At 39.1% G+C, this 15,202-nt stretch overlaps 1 long non-coding RNA gene across 1 annotated transcript in view; it reads right to left on the reverse strand.

The window, feature by feature from the left end:
- Positions 1-1,854: 1,854 nt before the first annotated feature.
- Positions 1,855-15,202, reverse strand: part of LOC311246056 — a 40,621-nt gene continuing 27,273 nt past the window's right edge. Inside the window, exon 3 of the long non-coding RNA XR_014620774.1 lies at positions 1,855-2,885. This is a non-coding gene — a long non-coding RNA (uncharacterized lncRNA). The remainder of the gene's footprint in view (positions 2,886-15,202) is intronic.

Consider the following 15,202-nt stretch of genomic DNA (forward strand, 5'->3'; position numbering starts at 1 on the left):
ATCATGCATTGCAACACTAATATATGGTCAGTACCCCAAGTCAGACTGCCCATATAAAAATTATCTTGGGGGTCTGAGGGCAGTAGCCCCCGACCCCTCCCTGGGGAAGCACTTAAGTTAAGTACCATCCCTTTGTTTACGTTTAGACCCAGCCACCAGCCCCCGGAAATTAACACCTGAGTGCTAGTTCTAAAGTGACAGAGGAGTGGCAGTAGGGACCTGCATCTGAAGGGCTTCATCTGTATTGGTGAGAAGTGGTCATTGTTGTTGTAGTTTAGCACTGTATTGACTTGCTTTGCATCTTGAAAAGTCATGCTAACTACTGATTTAGTCTTCTATTCATTCCAAATAAACTGCTGTTGCTGCTGGTGATGTAAAACGCATCACTTCCTGTGTGCCGAATGATTTTCCCGGGAACGTTCTACCAGACACCAATGTTTAGAACAGACAGGAACAGAAATGTAAAAGCATTCATTCTATAGGTAGAATCACTATTGTATTACAGTATATACATTTTCAACAGACAGTTTCAAAATATACATTTAGTTATGTGAACTTTTTTTTTTTTAGATTATTACTTTAAATTGGGTGGTGTCCCCCTTTCAGCTTTCCACTAACAAACACAAAGCACATTATTGTCTAGCCACTTCACACATTTACGTAGGTAAAGTAGTACATGCTGTCACTATACCCATTTGTGTTATTACTTAAAAACATTTGACAAAACAAAGTATTTACACTTGAAGAGAGAAAACCTTGTTATTTTTCTTCTGACCTCACTCACAGTCGAGTATGAATCTTACTAAGCCTTACTTGCTCAGGGAAATTGGCTGATGCACATATTCTTTTTTAGGTCTTCAGTGTAGGGTGCTAGTCTTGTGATAGTGGTGTGGTCACTAAAACACACAACAGTGTCAGTTGGACCCTCTCACATGGGCTTCACTGCCTCCTGCAAGACACACACACACACACACACACACACACACACACACACACACACACACACACACACACACACACACACACACACACACACACACACAAACGTGCACATGGGCATGCAAGACAAATGCACAAACACACACACAGACAGACACACAGATAGACACACACACACACATGCAGGCACACATACACACTTGGGTGCACATCCACATGCATGCATGCACATCCACAAATGCACACGCACACACACATGCACACACACAGAGAGAGAGAGAGAGAGAGAGAGAGAGAGAGAGAGAGAGAGAGAGAGAGAGAGAGAGAGAGAGAGAGAGAGAGAGAGAGAGAGAGAGAGAGAGAGAGAGAGAGAGAGAGAGAGAGAGAGAGAGAGAGAGAGAGAGAGAGAGACTCCCTCCTGCAAATGCAAATCACTCTTGCTTAGGGTTTATTTTGAGAAAGCAACACTTACTCACTTGGTTTCACAAAAACAAAAACCCTATACTTGTTTTATGGAGCTCAGCAGCCTCGCAGCAAGGCTTGTAACGGTTCCGTTTTGGTTCACATGGGCCCCACTGTTTCCTAGAACAAAGACAAACTCAGCAAGTATGCTGAGTATACAAAGTATGTTGTATTGAGATTGACCCAGTTTATTGTTTAGTTTAAGTTAAGTGATGATGAAGTAAGTGTCTTGAATCAGTGACTTAAAGTGTCTTAAAAACAAGCTGAAATTGCCAGTGCAATAGATAATTTAATAAGCCTTGAGATAAAACCACTTTTGTGTGTTCCTAGCAGTGCCGTACCTAGCATTCTGAGGCCCTAAGTAAATTTCAGCTGGGGGCTCACCCTGCCACCGACTCTTGTAAACCGTTACTCCACACAATTCAGTCTTGTGTTGTTTTCCACCTCTTTTTGTAGCCAGATACATAATACCACTTTTAGGTCATCCTCGCCTGCTTTTGTATATAAGAATTTGTTCTTAATTGCTTGCCTGGATAAATAAAGGTTAAATAAATAAATAAAAATTAAAAAGATAAGCTAAGATAAGATAAGATAAGATAAGATATGCCTTTATTGATCCCCTTGGGAAAATGTGGGCGTCATACTGTAGCAGCATGGGGAGGGGGGAGGGGATGTACAGGTATGGGCAGGGTAATAGAAGAAAGACATAAATATAGTAATTCCAGAGAAAAATAAACAGTGTAAACAAAGGTGCAGATGAGGGTCTGTATAACCTATTGGTTATATTATATGTTACAATAAATATAGGTAATAAAGAAGTTGAATCTGAATATATACAACAAGTGAGAGAAAAAGTAAACAGTATAAACAAGGTGCCGTAGACACTTTAAGAGTCAGACACACTTAGTGGTCAGACATTCCTAATATTTCTCGAGTTCTGCAGCTGTGAGTTCTCCAGCTGCTGGCACCAGTCCATGCCCACGGTTGTGGAGCCTCATGGCCGCTGGCACGAAGGACTGGCCAAGGCAGTTAGTGGAGTGTCTTGGGGTATGAGTCTGTGGCTGAACGTGCTCCTCATCTTGGCTAGTTCCTCATAGAGGGGATGGGAGGGGTTCTCCAGGATAGCGGCCAGCTTCCTTCTCATCCTCCTCTCTGCCACCACCTTTAGTTTGACCAGCTCGACTCCCACCACAGAGCTAGCCTTCCTCACCAACTTGTCCAGTTTGTTGGTGTCCCTTGAGTCCATGTAGTTGTTCAGGTGTACTCCAAGGAACTTGTGGGGGGGGGGGCTGTTCTTGCCTCTCCGGTAGTCCACCACCAGCTCCTTGGTCTTGCTGATGATGAGTTGGAGGTGGTGGGGTTGCAGGGCCCTGAACGACTCGCATAGGGTGCTTCTAAGGTCGCCCAGCTCTGGTTGTTAGACAGACTTGGAGCTCTCGGTTTCCAAGTAAAAGTATCTCACCTTGAGTCTCTCCTTTCAGGACCTGGGGGGGGGGGGGAAGAAACACGTTTTCAGACCAACATTTATGGTTGAGAAGTAACAGATTGAATTGTAATGCAATTGCATCCGTTACAAAGAACAAAAAAAGTTAGCTTTTGGAGGAAAAAACACAACAGTGGCTTACTTAGAAACAGAGACGAGTGATCTGTTCAACTTCGTATTCAATGGATTTTGGAAGCAAAGCTAATCCAAAAGTAATCAATAGTCTCACTCTTTTCTCCTATTTTCTGCTAAAATATCAGTTTTCTTAGGTCTTTTCTCTTAATTGTTTTCACCGTGTTCTTCCTCCCATCCATCTAGTGTCTCTGAGTGAACGCGCTCCAGCCAAGTTTGGAATAGGAGGGCGTTGGTGCAGCAGACAAGTTAAACAAACTTTTAACCTGAGCACTTAAAAATAGAAGTAATGTAAAGTAAAACACTGGAAAACTCATAAAGTCTGCATGTATATTGCAGGGGGTGATGTTTTGACAAGCGTCTTCCTCAGAGTGAAATGAGTGAACCCATCCGTCTGTCCGTCCGTCCGTCTGTCCGTCCGTCCGTCCGTCCGTCCGTCCGTCCGTCCGTCCGTCCGTCCGTCCGTCCGTCTGTCTGTCTGTCTGTCTGTCTGTCTGTCTGTCTGTCTGTCTGTCTGTCTGTCTGTCTGTCTGTCTGTCTGTCTGTCTGTATGTCTGTCTGTCTGTCTGTCGGTCGGTCGGTCTGTTTCAAGATTCAAGAGGTTTATTCATCACATACATACACAAGACATATAGTGAAATCAAGGTGGCCATGCCCGCTTCGATTGTGCAAAAAATACAAATAAAATAGAATAGAAATAAAATAGACGATAAAAGTACTAAGATAAAATACAAAGGGTACACTACTATACAATATACAGTTATAATCTATGTCACTATGCTATATACAAAAACATCCAGTTATGTTTTTATCTTTTTCTTTAAAACCTGTTAACACTTTGAGTGCCACGCCGGGTTTTCCTTTTTACCCCCTGAATGCCACCATCGGCGCCAATGTTAACCTTAATATCGCCTAATCTATGTTTTAAATTATGGCTATGAGTCTAATCTGCCCATCGCATTATCAAAGACTATTTTCCAGTCAGTGCTGTCAAGGCAGATTGGTTTTTTATTGCGTCATTTCCGTTTCAGAGCATTTTGAAAAGCACCCGTTTTGAGATAAAAAAAACAGCCCATTCTATGAAAATCGTCTTTTACTGGAATATTCCACAACGTTGATATTCGTCTGCCTTTTTATGAATCGTTTTCAAATAAACGCTAGATGATCAATATTATACGTGCACACAAGCACATTCGGGCCGCGCACGGATAATCGCTGCGTTGATTTCCTCTTGGACTTTTACAGTGAAACCGAAAGAGCCCATTTCACAAAACAGCTTATAACTTCATCAAAATTAGTCTGATTATCCTAACACTGATAACATAGAGTCCTTACCTGACACCAGATGGTATCCAACTGGTATATTCCAATTCCTGATCACCATTCGAAAAAATCGATAAGTGTATAGATCCAACGCGATACAGTAGAACTCCATGATCAGCGGGGCTCAGAGGCTCCAGAATGAACTGTGGTAACCCCGGCTGGATCAGTGGACTGGAGAATGTGGAGTACCGGATTTTTTTCCCCATCCATTTTCATTGAGTCCATTCCAAAATCCCTTATGTCATCTGAAAGACGATAGGGGGCACTTTTTTCCACATATGATCTCCGGCGGTGCTCGTGTATACTCGGGTAGGCTCGCGTGATGCAATATGATTTCAGATCGCTAAAAAGAAAAATAATAATAATTCATAGAAATCTCGTGAGTGGCTTTCAACCACATAAAAATAAACCTGAGATATCTCGTGTGTGGCAGTTAAAGTGTTAACTCATTGGCCGCCAAAAACAAGTATTCTCTTGTTTCGTCGCCAACGGTTGAGCGCCAAAAATGAGTTTTCTCGTTTTTAGATCCTATTTTAAATTTTTTTAAAGATTTGTTTTTTGGCATTTTACTGCTTTATTTCGGACAGACCCGACAGAGAGGAAGGTTGGGAGAAGACGTGGGGGGAAGACATGCGGCAAAGGTCACTGGGTCCAGGAGTCGAACCCGGGACGTCCGTGTTGCACTGCAGCGCAGCTACATTGTGCGCGCACTGCAAAGCTTATCTTTATACTTTATGGTATAAGCTGGAAAACAGTGTGGGTCCATAGCGTGAAGTCTTATGTAGTACAGGTCCAAATTTCATAAAAATCCGCTAGGAAATGGGTGATATAGAGCGATTTTGGTAAACTGTGTAAAAAAGTTCTCCAGTAATCCATTTCCTCATTGACTGCAATGTATTCTGTGTGTTTTTTTACTTCCTGTTTTCGCTCGTAAATGTTCACTTAGATCCCTGATTCGCACGTGGGGTATCATTGGAAAGCTACACTCTGGAGTCAGGGGTGGTAATCTGACACTTGCGTGTACAAAGTCGCACACCTGACATATCGGCATGTAACTCGAGAACCGCTGAACAGATTTGGTCGGTGAGGTAGCATTCGACGTTTCGAACGGCAACAAATAGGGATTTTCTATATATTATATGTTTTATAAAAAATGCAGACCCGAGCCAGTAGACGCTCGCAAAGTGCCATGTCGCGCCGGTGGGCAAATCGTCCTAAAGATGGCCCGTAGACGGGCTGTTGCATGTTAACTGGTTTTAACTGAAAACCAGCAGCTTTTTTCCCCCATTGCAGCGTTAGAAGTTTGGTAACAAGGCTACTACAGGTTTGATCAAGAACACAGCTGGCTTAAATTGATGGACAGTCTTTTTTAAACAACTCGTTGTTGTGGGTGTTTCAAGGACAGCAGGTGTAAAGAGTTGATCTTTCAAAGTGGAAAGCAGGAGAAGTCGGGCTCCTCTCTCGTCGATCTGTAATCTATGCAAACTGCGCTCAAGGCTTTGGTGCGCATTTTAAGAAAATCCATTGTCAAAAGAGGGGGCTCTCGCAGCCCAAAAGGATGAAACAGCGCTGAATGTTTACTCTGGACAACCCCTCCCACCCATTATACACAGACTTGGTCAATAGAAGGAGCACGTTCAGTGTTAGACTCAGACTCCCACAATGTAACACTGAACTTCACAGGAACTCCTTCATTCCAACAGCCATCAGACTATATAACGCCTCACTGTGCCTCACTGCCTCACTGAGCACACATTGTGAGAGATCTGTGGTGCTGAATTTCCCTTGGGAAGTACTTCTATTCTATTCTATTGAAATATTATATTCTATCTAGATACCCTCTGGCTAACCTTCTATCACCCCTCACTCCCTCACTTCTTCCATCTTTCCTCCCCCCCATCCATTTGCGATGTCAACTAACCTGGGTCGGGTCCCACAACTAGAAAGTGTGCTTAGTAGAGCACAAGACTGTCTACCAGTGCACTAGCTCAATTGTGCATTTACATTGCAAATATAGTTTCTCAACTTCCGTCAAGTGCAAATAGTGTTATTTGTTCTAAAATATCTTTCCCCAATCAATAAAGCTCTATGAATGAAGACTACGACTAGCTCTATGAATGAAGACTACGACTAGCTCTATGAATGAAGACTACAACTAGCTCTATGAATGAAGACTACAACTATCTCTATGAATGAAGACTACAACTATCTCTATGAATGAAGACTACAACTAGCTCTATGAATGAAGACTATACGACTAGCTCTATGAATGAAGACTACGACTAGCTCTATGAATGAAGACAACAACTAGCTCTGTGAATGAAGACTACAACTAGTTATATGAATGAAGACTACGACTATCTCTATGAATGAAGACTACAACTAGCTCTGTGAATGAAGACTACAACTAGTTATATGAATGAAGACTACGACTATCTCTATGAATGAAGACTACAACTAGCTCTATGAATGAAGACTACAACTAGCTCTATGAATGAAGACTACGACTAGCTCTATGAATGAAGACAACAACTAGCTCTGTGAATGAAGACTACAACTAGTTATATGAATGAAGACTACGACTATCTCTATGAATGAAGACTACAACTAGCTCTGTGAATGAAGACTACAACTAGCTCTATTAATGAAGACTATACGACTATCTCTATGAATGAAGACTACAACTAGCTCTGTGAATGAAGACTACGACTAGCTCTATGAATGAAGACTACGACTAGCTCTATGAATGAAGACTACAACAAGCTATATGAATGAAGACTATACAACTAGTTCTATGAATGAAGACTACAACAAGCTATATGAATGAAGACTATACAACTAGTTCTATGAATGAAGACTACAACTAGCTATATGAATGAAGACTACAACTATCTCTATGAATGAAGACTATACAACTAGCTCTATGAATGAAGACTACAACTATCTCTATGAATGAAGACTACAACTATCTCTATGAATGAAGACTACAACTAGCTCTATGAATGAAGACTACAACTAGCTCTATGAATGAAGACTACAACTAGCTCTATGAATGAAGACTATACGACTAGCTCTATGAATGAAGACTACAACTATCTCTATGAATGAAGACTATACGACTAGCTCTATGAATGAAGACTACAACTATCTCTATGAATGAAGACTATACGACTATCTCTATGAATGAAGACTACGGCACGGTGGTGTAGTGGTTAACACTGTCGCCTCACAGCAAGAAGGTCCAGGGTTCGATTCCCGCTTGGGGACCAGGTTTCCATGATCCCAGGTACCCAGGTGGGGTATCTCCCAGGCCTTTCTGTGTGGAGTTTGCATGTTCTCCCCGTGTTCGCAAGGGTTTCCCCCCCGATAAGATAAACCCAATGGAAAAACATGCACAACAACAGATCGCTAACGCTGTGGTGTCCTTGACGAAGACGGGCAGGAGCACTTGGATTGGTCCCCTGGCGCGGCCCTCGCCGACGCCTGTCTGCTCCCAGCTGCCCTTGGGGGGAAGGACGACGGGATGGGTTAATCGCAGAGATGAATCGCATCTGCGATCCTACAAAGAACAATGCATGCGTGTGTGTTCCGGTGTGTGTGTGTGTAACCGTGTGTGCTAACCGCTAAACATTGAGGATAGTTGCATGCCAATTAAAGACCTCTGAACAGGTCCTGCATTATTATTATTATTACATTATTATTATATGACTAGCTCTATGCATGGAGACTATACGACTATCTCTATGCATGAAGACTACGACTAGCTCTATGAATGAAGACTACAACTAGTTATATGAATGAAGACTACAACTAGCGCTATGAATGAAGACTACAACTAGCTCTATTAATGAAGACTACGACTAGCTCTATGAATGAAGAATACAACTATCTATATGAATGAAGACTACAACTAGCTCTATGAATGAAGACTACGACTAGCTCTATGAATGAAGACTACAACTAGTTATATGAATGAAGACTACAACTAGCGCTATGAATGAAGACTACAACTAGCTCTATGCATGAAGACTACGACTAGCTCTATGAATGAAGACTACAACTAGCTCTATGAATGAAGGCTACAACTAGCTCTATGCATGAAGACTACGACTAGCTCTATGAATGAAGACTATACGACTAGCTCTATGAATGAATACTATGACTAGCTCTATGAATGAAGACTACAACTAGCTCTATGAATGAAGACTAGGACTAGTTATATGAATGAAGACTACAACTAGTTATATGAATGAAGACTACAACTAGCTCTATGAATGAAGACTACAACTAGCTCTATGAATGAAGACTACAACTATCTCTATGAATGAAGACTAGAACTAGCTCTATGAATGAAGACTACAACTAGCTCTATGAATGAAGACTACAACTAGCTCTATGAATGAAGACTACAACTAGCTCTATGAATGAAGACTACAACTAGCTCTATGAATGAAGACTACAACTAGCTCTATGAATGAAGACTACGACTAGCTCTATGAATGAAGACTATACGACTAGCTCTATGAATGAAGACTACAACTATCTCTATGAATGAAGACTACAACTAGCTATGTATGAAGACTACGACTAGCTCTATGAATGAAGACTACGACTAGCTATATCAGGGGTGGCCAACCCGCGGCTCGCGAGCCGCATGCGGCTCTTTGCCCGTCAATGTGCGGCTCTTCCACCCAAAAAAAAAAAAAAAAAAAAACCTTTTTTTTTTTTCTTTTTTTTTTAACTTTTTTTTTTTTTATGTCACTCATTCCATAAGGACGTAGAATAAACATTTACAATTTCTTTTTAAATGGTCCATTTGCATGTTCTTGGTATCTGAATCTAGGGACATATATGGATCAGTGTCAGAAATAGTGTGTCTGTTACTAGGCTTGAGTAAATTGTAATGAACCAAAGGAGAATATCAATTCTATTTAAAAAAAATATATATCTTTGACTGTAAATAACACCATGCTAAAATTGACCAGACCTGAAAAATCTAAGCAAATGAATAAAGGGAAGATGATTAAACAGAAGGTTTTGTAGATACAGTACTGAATTCTGCCATCTTTTTTATAATGTAAATTTCTCCACCATTCTTCATCATATTGCAACACCGTTTTTTGCAAGACGTTCACAGAAAGGTAGAGAAACTAACTGCGTTCTGTTTTATGGCAATAACGTTCAGGTTTGTGGGAGATAATCCCAAAAAATAAGAGAAATTAAAAAGTAAATCCAGAAGTCAGATGATTGACAGGGGCTGGGTAGGGTAGTTTTTCGAAATTTGAAAGCCCTGAGTCTCTTCCTTCAAAAGACTACACTCACTTTTGGCTGTGCCACTTCCTCCTGTCAATATGCGCCGGTTTCCGACTCAATGCCCTGAGATTTCTATAATCTTATATTTCACTAATAACAGTTAAAATAATTGGTAAACAAACATAATGCTGAAAATATACACTTTTACTGTATATCTCGGGCTTTAGAGGTTAACCCTGTGAGGCCCAAATTAAAAAGAAATTAGCAACTTCAGAGGCCAGAGGGTGGGACATATAAACACATTTACTATCAAATAGCATTGTGAGGCTGAACAACAGGACCAATTGACTATACATGTGCTTAAAGGGGAACTATCTTATAAATGGCTTTTTTCAGTGTTTACCATTGTTTCTTAGCTATGTGGACTTATATTAATAGGATATATGTCTCTAATTCTCATATTGGCGAATTCTTCCAATTCTCCTCTCACAATATTCACCCTCACTGAACTGAGTCATCTGAAAATGTGCATATCTGTGATGTCAGAGATTTCTCAGCTGCATAATAATGTGGCAGTTGATGTGGCAGTTGGCACCAGGCCACACAGTGGTTGGAGCCCAGCCTCAAAACGGCTTGAGGTAGAAAAATGCGGTTTTTAGTACTTGATTAGAAATACAAAACAATGCATTTAAAAAAAAAAAAAACCCTAGGTGTTCCATAGACTCACAGGAATTGTGTAAAAGTGCCCAAATAGTGAAAGAAATAGTAAAATAGTTCCCCTTTAACATTTTTTAAATAAACATTATTTTTTTAAATGGCTAAAAGTGATTTTGTAATTTTGCAACCGTGGGTCTCACAGGGTACTTTTAACCCTGTGAGGCCCAAATAAAAAAGACATTAGCAACTTCAGAGGCCAGAGGGTGAGACCTATAAACACATGAAGGGTGCCGTGACTGAAAAAAAAGGTTGAGAAACGCTGGTATATGGTGTGGCTCTTTGTGGTACCACAGTCATTTTTTTGTGGCTCTTAGTCTCTGACTGGTTGGCCACCCCTGAGCTATATGAATGAAGACTATACGACTAGCTCTATGAATGAAGACTACAACTATCTCTATGAATGAAGACTATACAACTATCTCTATGAATGAAGACTACGACTATCTCTATGAATGAAGACTACGACTATCTCTATGAATGAAGGCTACAACTATCTCTATGAATGAAGACTACAACTAGCTCTATGAATGAAGACTACAACTAGCTCTATGAATGAAGACTATATGACTAGCTCTATGAATGAAGACTACAACTAGCTCTATGAATGAAGACTACGACTAGCTCTATGAATGAAGACTACGACTATCTCTATGAATGAAGACTACAACTAGCTCTATGAATGAAGACTACAACTAGCTCTATGAATGAAGACTATACGACTAGCTCTATGAATGAAGACTACAACTCGTTATATGAATGAAGACTACAACTAGCTCTATGAATGAAGACTACGACTAGTGCTATGAATGAAGACTACGACTAGCTCTATGAATGAAGACTACGACTATCTCTATGAATGAAGACTACGACTATCTCTATGAATGAAGACTACAACTATCTCTATGAATGAAGACTACGACTATCTCTATGAATGAAGACTACGACTATCTCTATGAATGAAGACTACAACTATCTCTATGAATGAAGACTACGACTATCTCTATGAATGAAGACTACAACTATCTCTATGAATGAAGACAACGACTATCTCTATGAATGAAGACTACGACTATCTCTATGAATGAAGACTACAACTATCTCTATGAATGAAGACTACGACTATCTCTATGAATGAAGACTACGACTATCTCTATGAATGAAGACTATACGACTAGCTCTATGTATGAAGACTATACAACTAGCTCTATGTATGAAGACTACAACTATCTCTATGAATGAAGACTATACGACTAGCTCTATGAATGAAGACTACAACTAGCTATATGAATGAATACTATACAACTAGCTCTATGTATGAAGACTACAACTATCTCTATGAATGAAGACTATACGACTAGCTCTATGAATGAAGACTACAACTAGCTCTATGAATGAAGACTACAACTAGCTCTATGAATGAAGACTACAACTATCTCTATGAATGAAGACTACGACTATCTCTATGAATGAAGACTACAACTAGCTCTATGAATGAAGACTATACGACTATCTCTATGAACAAAGACTACGACTATCTCTATGAATGCAGACTATACGACTATCTCTATGAATGAAGACTACAACTATCTCTATGAATGCAGACTATATGACTAGCTCTATGAATGAAGACTACAACTAGCTCTATGAATGAAGACTACAACTAGCTCTATGAATGAAGACTACGACTAGCTCTATGAATGAAGACTACAACTAGTTATATGAATGAAGACTACAACTAGTTATATGAATGAAGACTACAACTATCTCTATGAATGAAGACTATACGACTATCTCTATGAATGAATACTACAACTATCTCTATGAATGAAGACTACAACTAGCTCTATGAATGAAGACTACGACTAGCTCTATGAATGAAGACTACAACTATCTCTATGAATGAAGACTATACGACTAGCTCTATGAATGAAGACTACAACTAGCTCTATGAATGAAGACTACAACTAGCTCTATGAATGAAGACTACAACTAGCTCTATGAATGAAGACTACGACTATCTCTATGAATGAAGACTACGACTAGCTCTATGAATGAAGACTACAACTAGCTCTATGAATGAAGACTACAACTAGCTCTATGAATGAAGACTACGACTATCTCTATGAATGAAGACTACAACTATCTCTATGAATGAAGACTACGACTATCTCTATGAATGAAGACTATACGACTATCTCTATGAATGAAGACTACAACTATCTCTATGAATGAAGACTATACGACTAGCTCTATGAATGAAGACTATACGACTATCTCTATGAATGAAGACTACGACTATCTCTATGAATGAAGACTACGACTATCTCTATGAATGAAGACTACGACTATCTCTATGAAAGAAGACTATACGACTATCTCTATGAATGAAGACTACAACTATCTCTATGAATGAAGACTATACGACTAGCTCTATGAATGAAGACTACGACTAGCTCTATGAATGAAGACTACAACTAGCTCTATGAATGAAGACTACAACTAGCTCTATGAATGAAGACTACGACTAGCTCCATGAATGAAGACTACAACTAGCTCTATGAATGAAGACTACGACTAGCTCTATGAATGAAGACTACGACTAGTTATATGAATGAAGACTACAACTAGTTATATGAATGAAGACTACAACTAGCTCTATGAATGAAGACTACAACTAGCTCTATGAATGAAGACTACAACTAGCTCTATGAATTAAGACTACAACTAGCTCTATGAATGAAGACTACAACTAGCTCTATGAATGAAGACTACGACTAGCTCTATGAATGAAGACTACAACTAGCTCTATGAATGAATACTACAACTATCTCTATGAATGAAGACTACAACTATCTCTATGAATGAAGACTACAACTAGATCTATGAATGAAGACTACAACTAGCTCTATGAATGAAGACTACAACTAGCTCTATGAATGAAGACCACAACTAGCTCTATGAATGAAGACTACGACTAGCTCCATGAATGAAGACTACAACTAGCTCTATGAATGAAGACTACGACTAGCTCTATGAATGAAGACTACGACTAGTTATATGAATGAAGACTACAACTAGTTATATGAATGAAGACTACAACTAGCTCTATGAATGAAGACTACAACTAGCTCTATGAATGAAGACTACAACTAGCTCTATGAATTAAGACTACAACTAGCTCTATGAATGAAGACTACAACTAGCTCTATGAATGAAGACTACGACTAGCTCTATGAATGAAGACTACAACTAGCTCTATGAATGAATACTACAACTATCTCTATGAATGAAGACTACAACTATCTCTATGAATGAAGACTACAACTATCTCTATGAATGAAGACAACAACTATCTCTATGAATGAAGACTACAACTAGCTCTATGAATGAAGACTATATGACTAGTTCTATGAATTAAGACTACAACTAGTTATATGAATGAAGACTACAACTAGTTATATGAATGAAGACTACAACTATCTCTATGAATGAAGACTACAACTAGCTCTATGAATGAAGACTACAACTAGCTCTATGAATGAAGACTATACAACTAGCTCTATGAATGAAGACTACAACTAGTTATATGAATGAAGACTACAACTAGCTCTATGAATGAAGACTACAACTAGCTATGAATGAAGACTACAACTAGCTCTATGAATGAAGACTACGACTAGTTATATGAATGAAGACTACAACTAGTTATATGAATGAAGACTACAACTAGCTCTATGAATGAAGACTACAACTAGCTCTATGAATGAAGACTACAACTAGCTCTATGAATTAAGACTACAACTAGCTCTATGAATGAAGACTACAACTAGCTCTATGAATGAAGACTACGACTAGCTCTATGAATGAAGACTACAACTAGCTCTATGAATGAATACTACAACTATCTCTATGAATGAAGACTACAACTATCTCTATGAATGAAGACTACAACTAGATCTATGAATGAAGACTACAACTAGCTCTATGAATGAAGACTACAACTAGCTCTATGAATGAAGACCACAACTAGCTCTATGAATGAAGACTACGACTAGCTCCATGAATGAAGACTACAACTAGCTCTATGAATGAAGACTACGACTAGCTCTATGAATGAAGACTACGACTAGTTATATGAATGAAGACTACAACTAGTTATATGAATGAAGACTACAACTAGCTCTATGAATGAAGACTACAACTAGCTCTATGAATGAAGACTACAACTAGCTCTATGAATTAAGACTACAACTAGCTCTATGAATGAAGACTACAACTAGCTCTATGAATGAAGACTACGACTAGCTCTATGAATGAAGACTACAACTAGCTCTATGAATGAATACTACAACTATCTCTATGAATGAAGACTACAACTATCTCTATGAATGAAGACTACAACTATCTCTATGAATGAAGACAACAACTATCTCTATGAATGAAGACTACAACTAGCTCTATGAATGAAGACTATATGACTAGTTCTATGAATTAAGACTACAACTAGTTATATGAATGAAGACTACAACTAGTTATATGAATGAAGACTACAACTAGTTATATGAATGAAGACTACAACTATCTCTATGAATGAAGACTACAACTAGCTCTATGAATGAAGACTACAACTAGCTCTATGAATGAAGACTATACAACTAGCTCTATGAATGAAGACTACAACTAGTTATATGAATGAAGACTACAACTAGCTCTATGAATGAAGACTACAACTAGCTATGAATGAAGACTACAACTAGCTCTATGAATGAAGACTACAACTAGCTATGAATGAAGACTACAACTAGCTCTATGAATGAAGACAAAAACTAGCTCTATGAATGAAGACTACGACTAGCTCTATGAATGAAGACTACAACTAGCTATGAATGAAGA

This window comes from Notolepis coatsorum (genome assembly GCF_963971535.1).
Source record: "Notolepis coatsorum genome assembly, chromosome: 19".
In the NCBI taxonomy this organism is placed as follows: Eukaryota; Metazoa; Chordata; class Actinopteri; order Aulopiformes; family Paralepididae; genus Notolepis; species Notolepis coatsorum.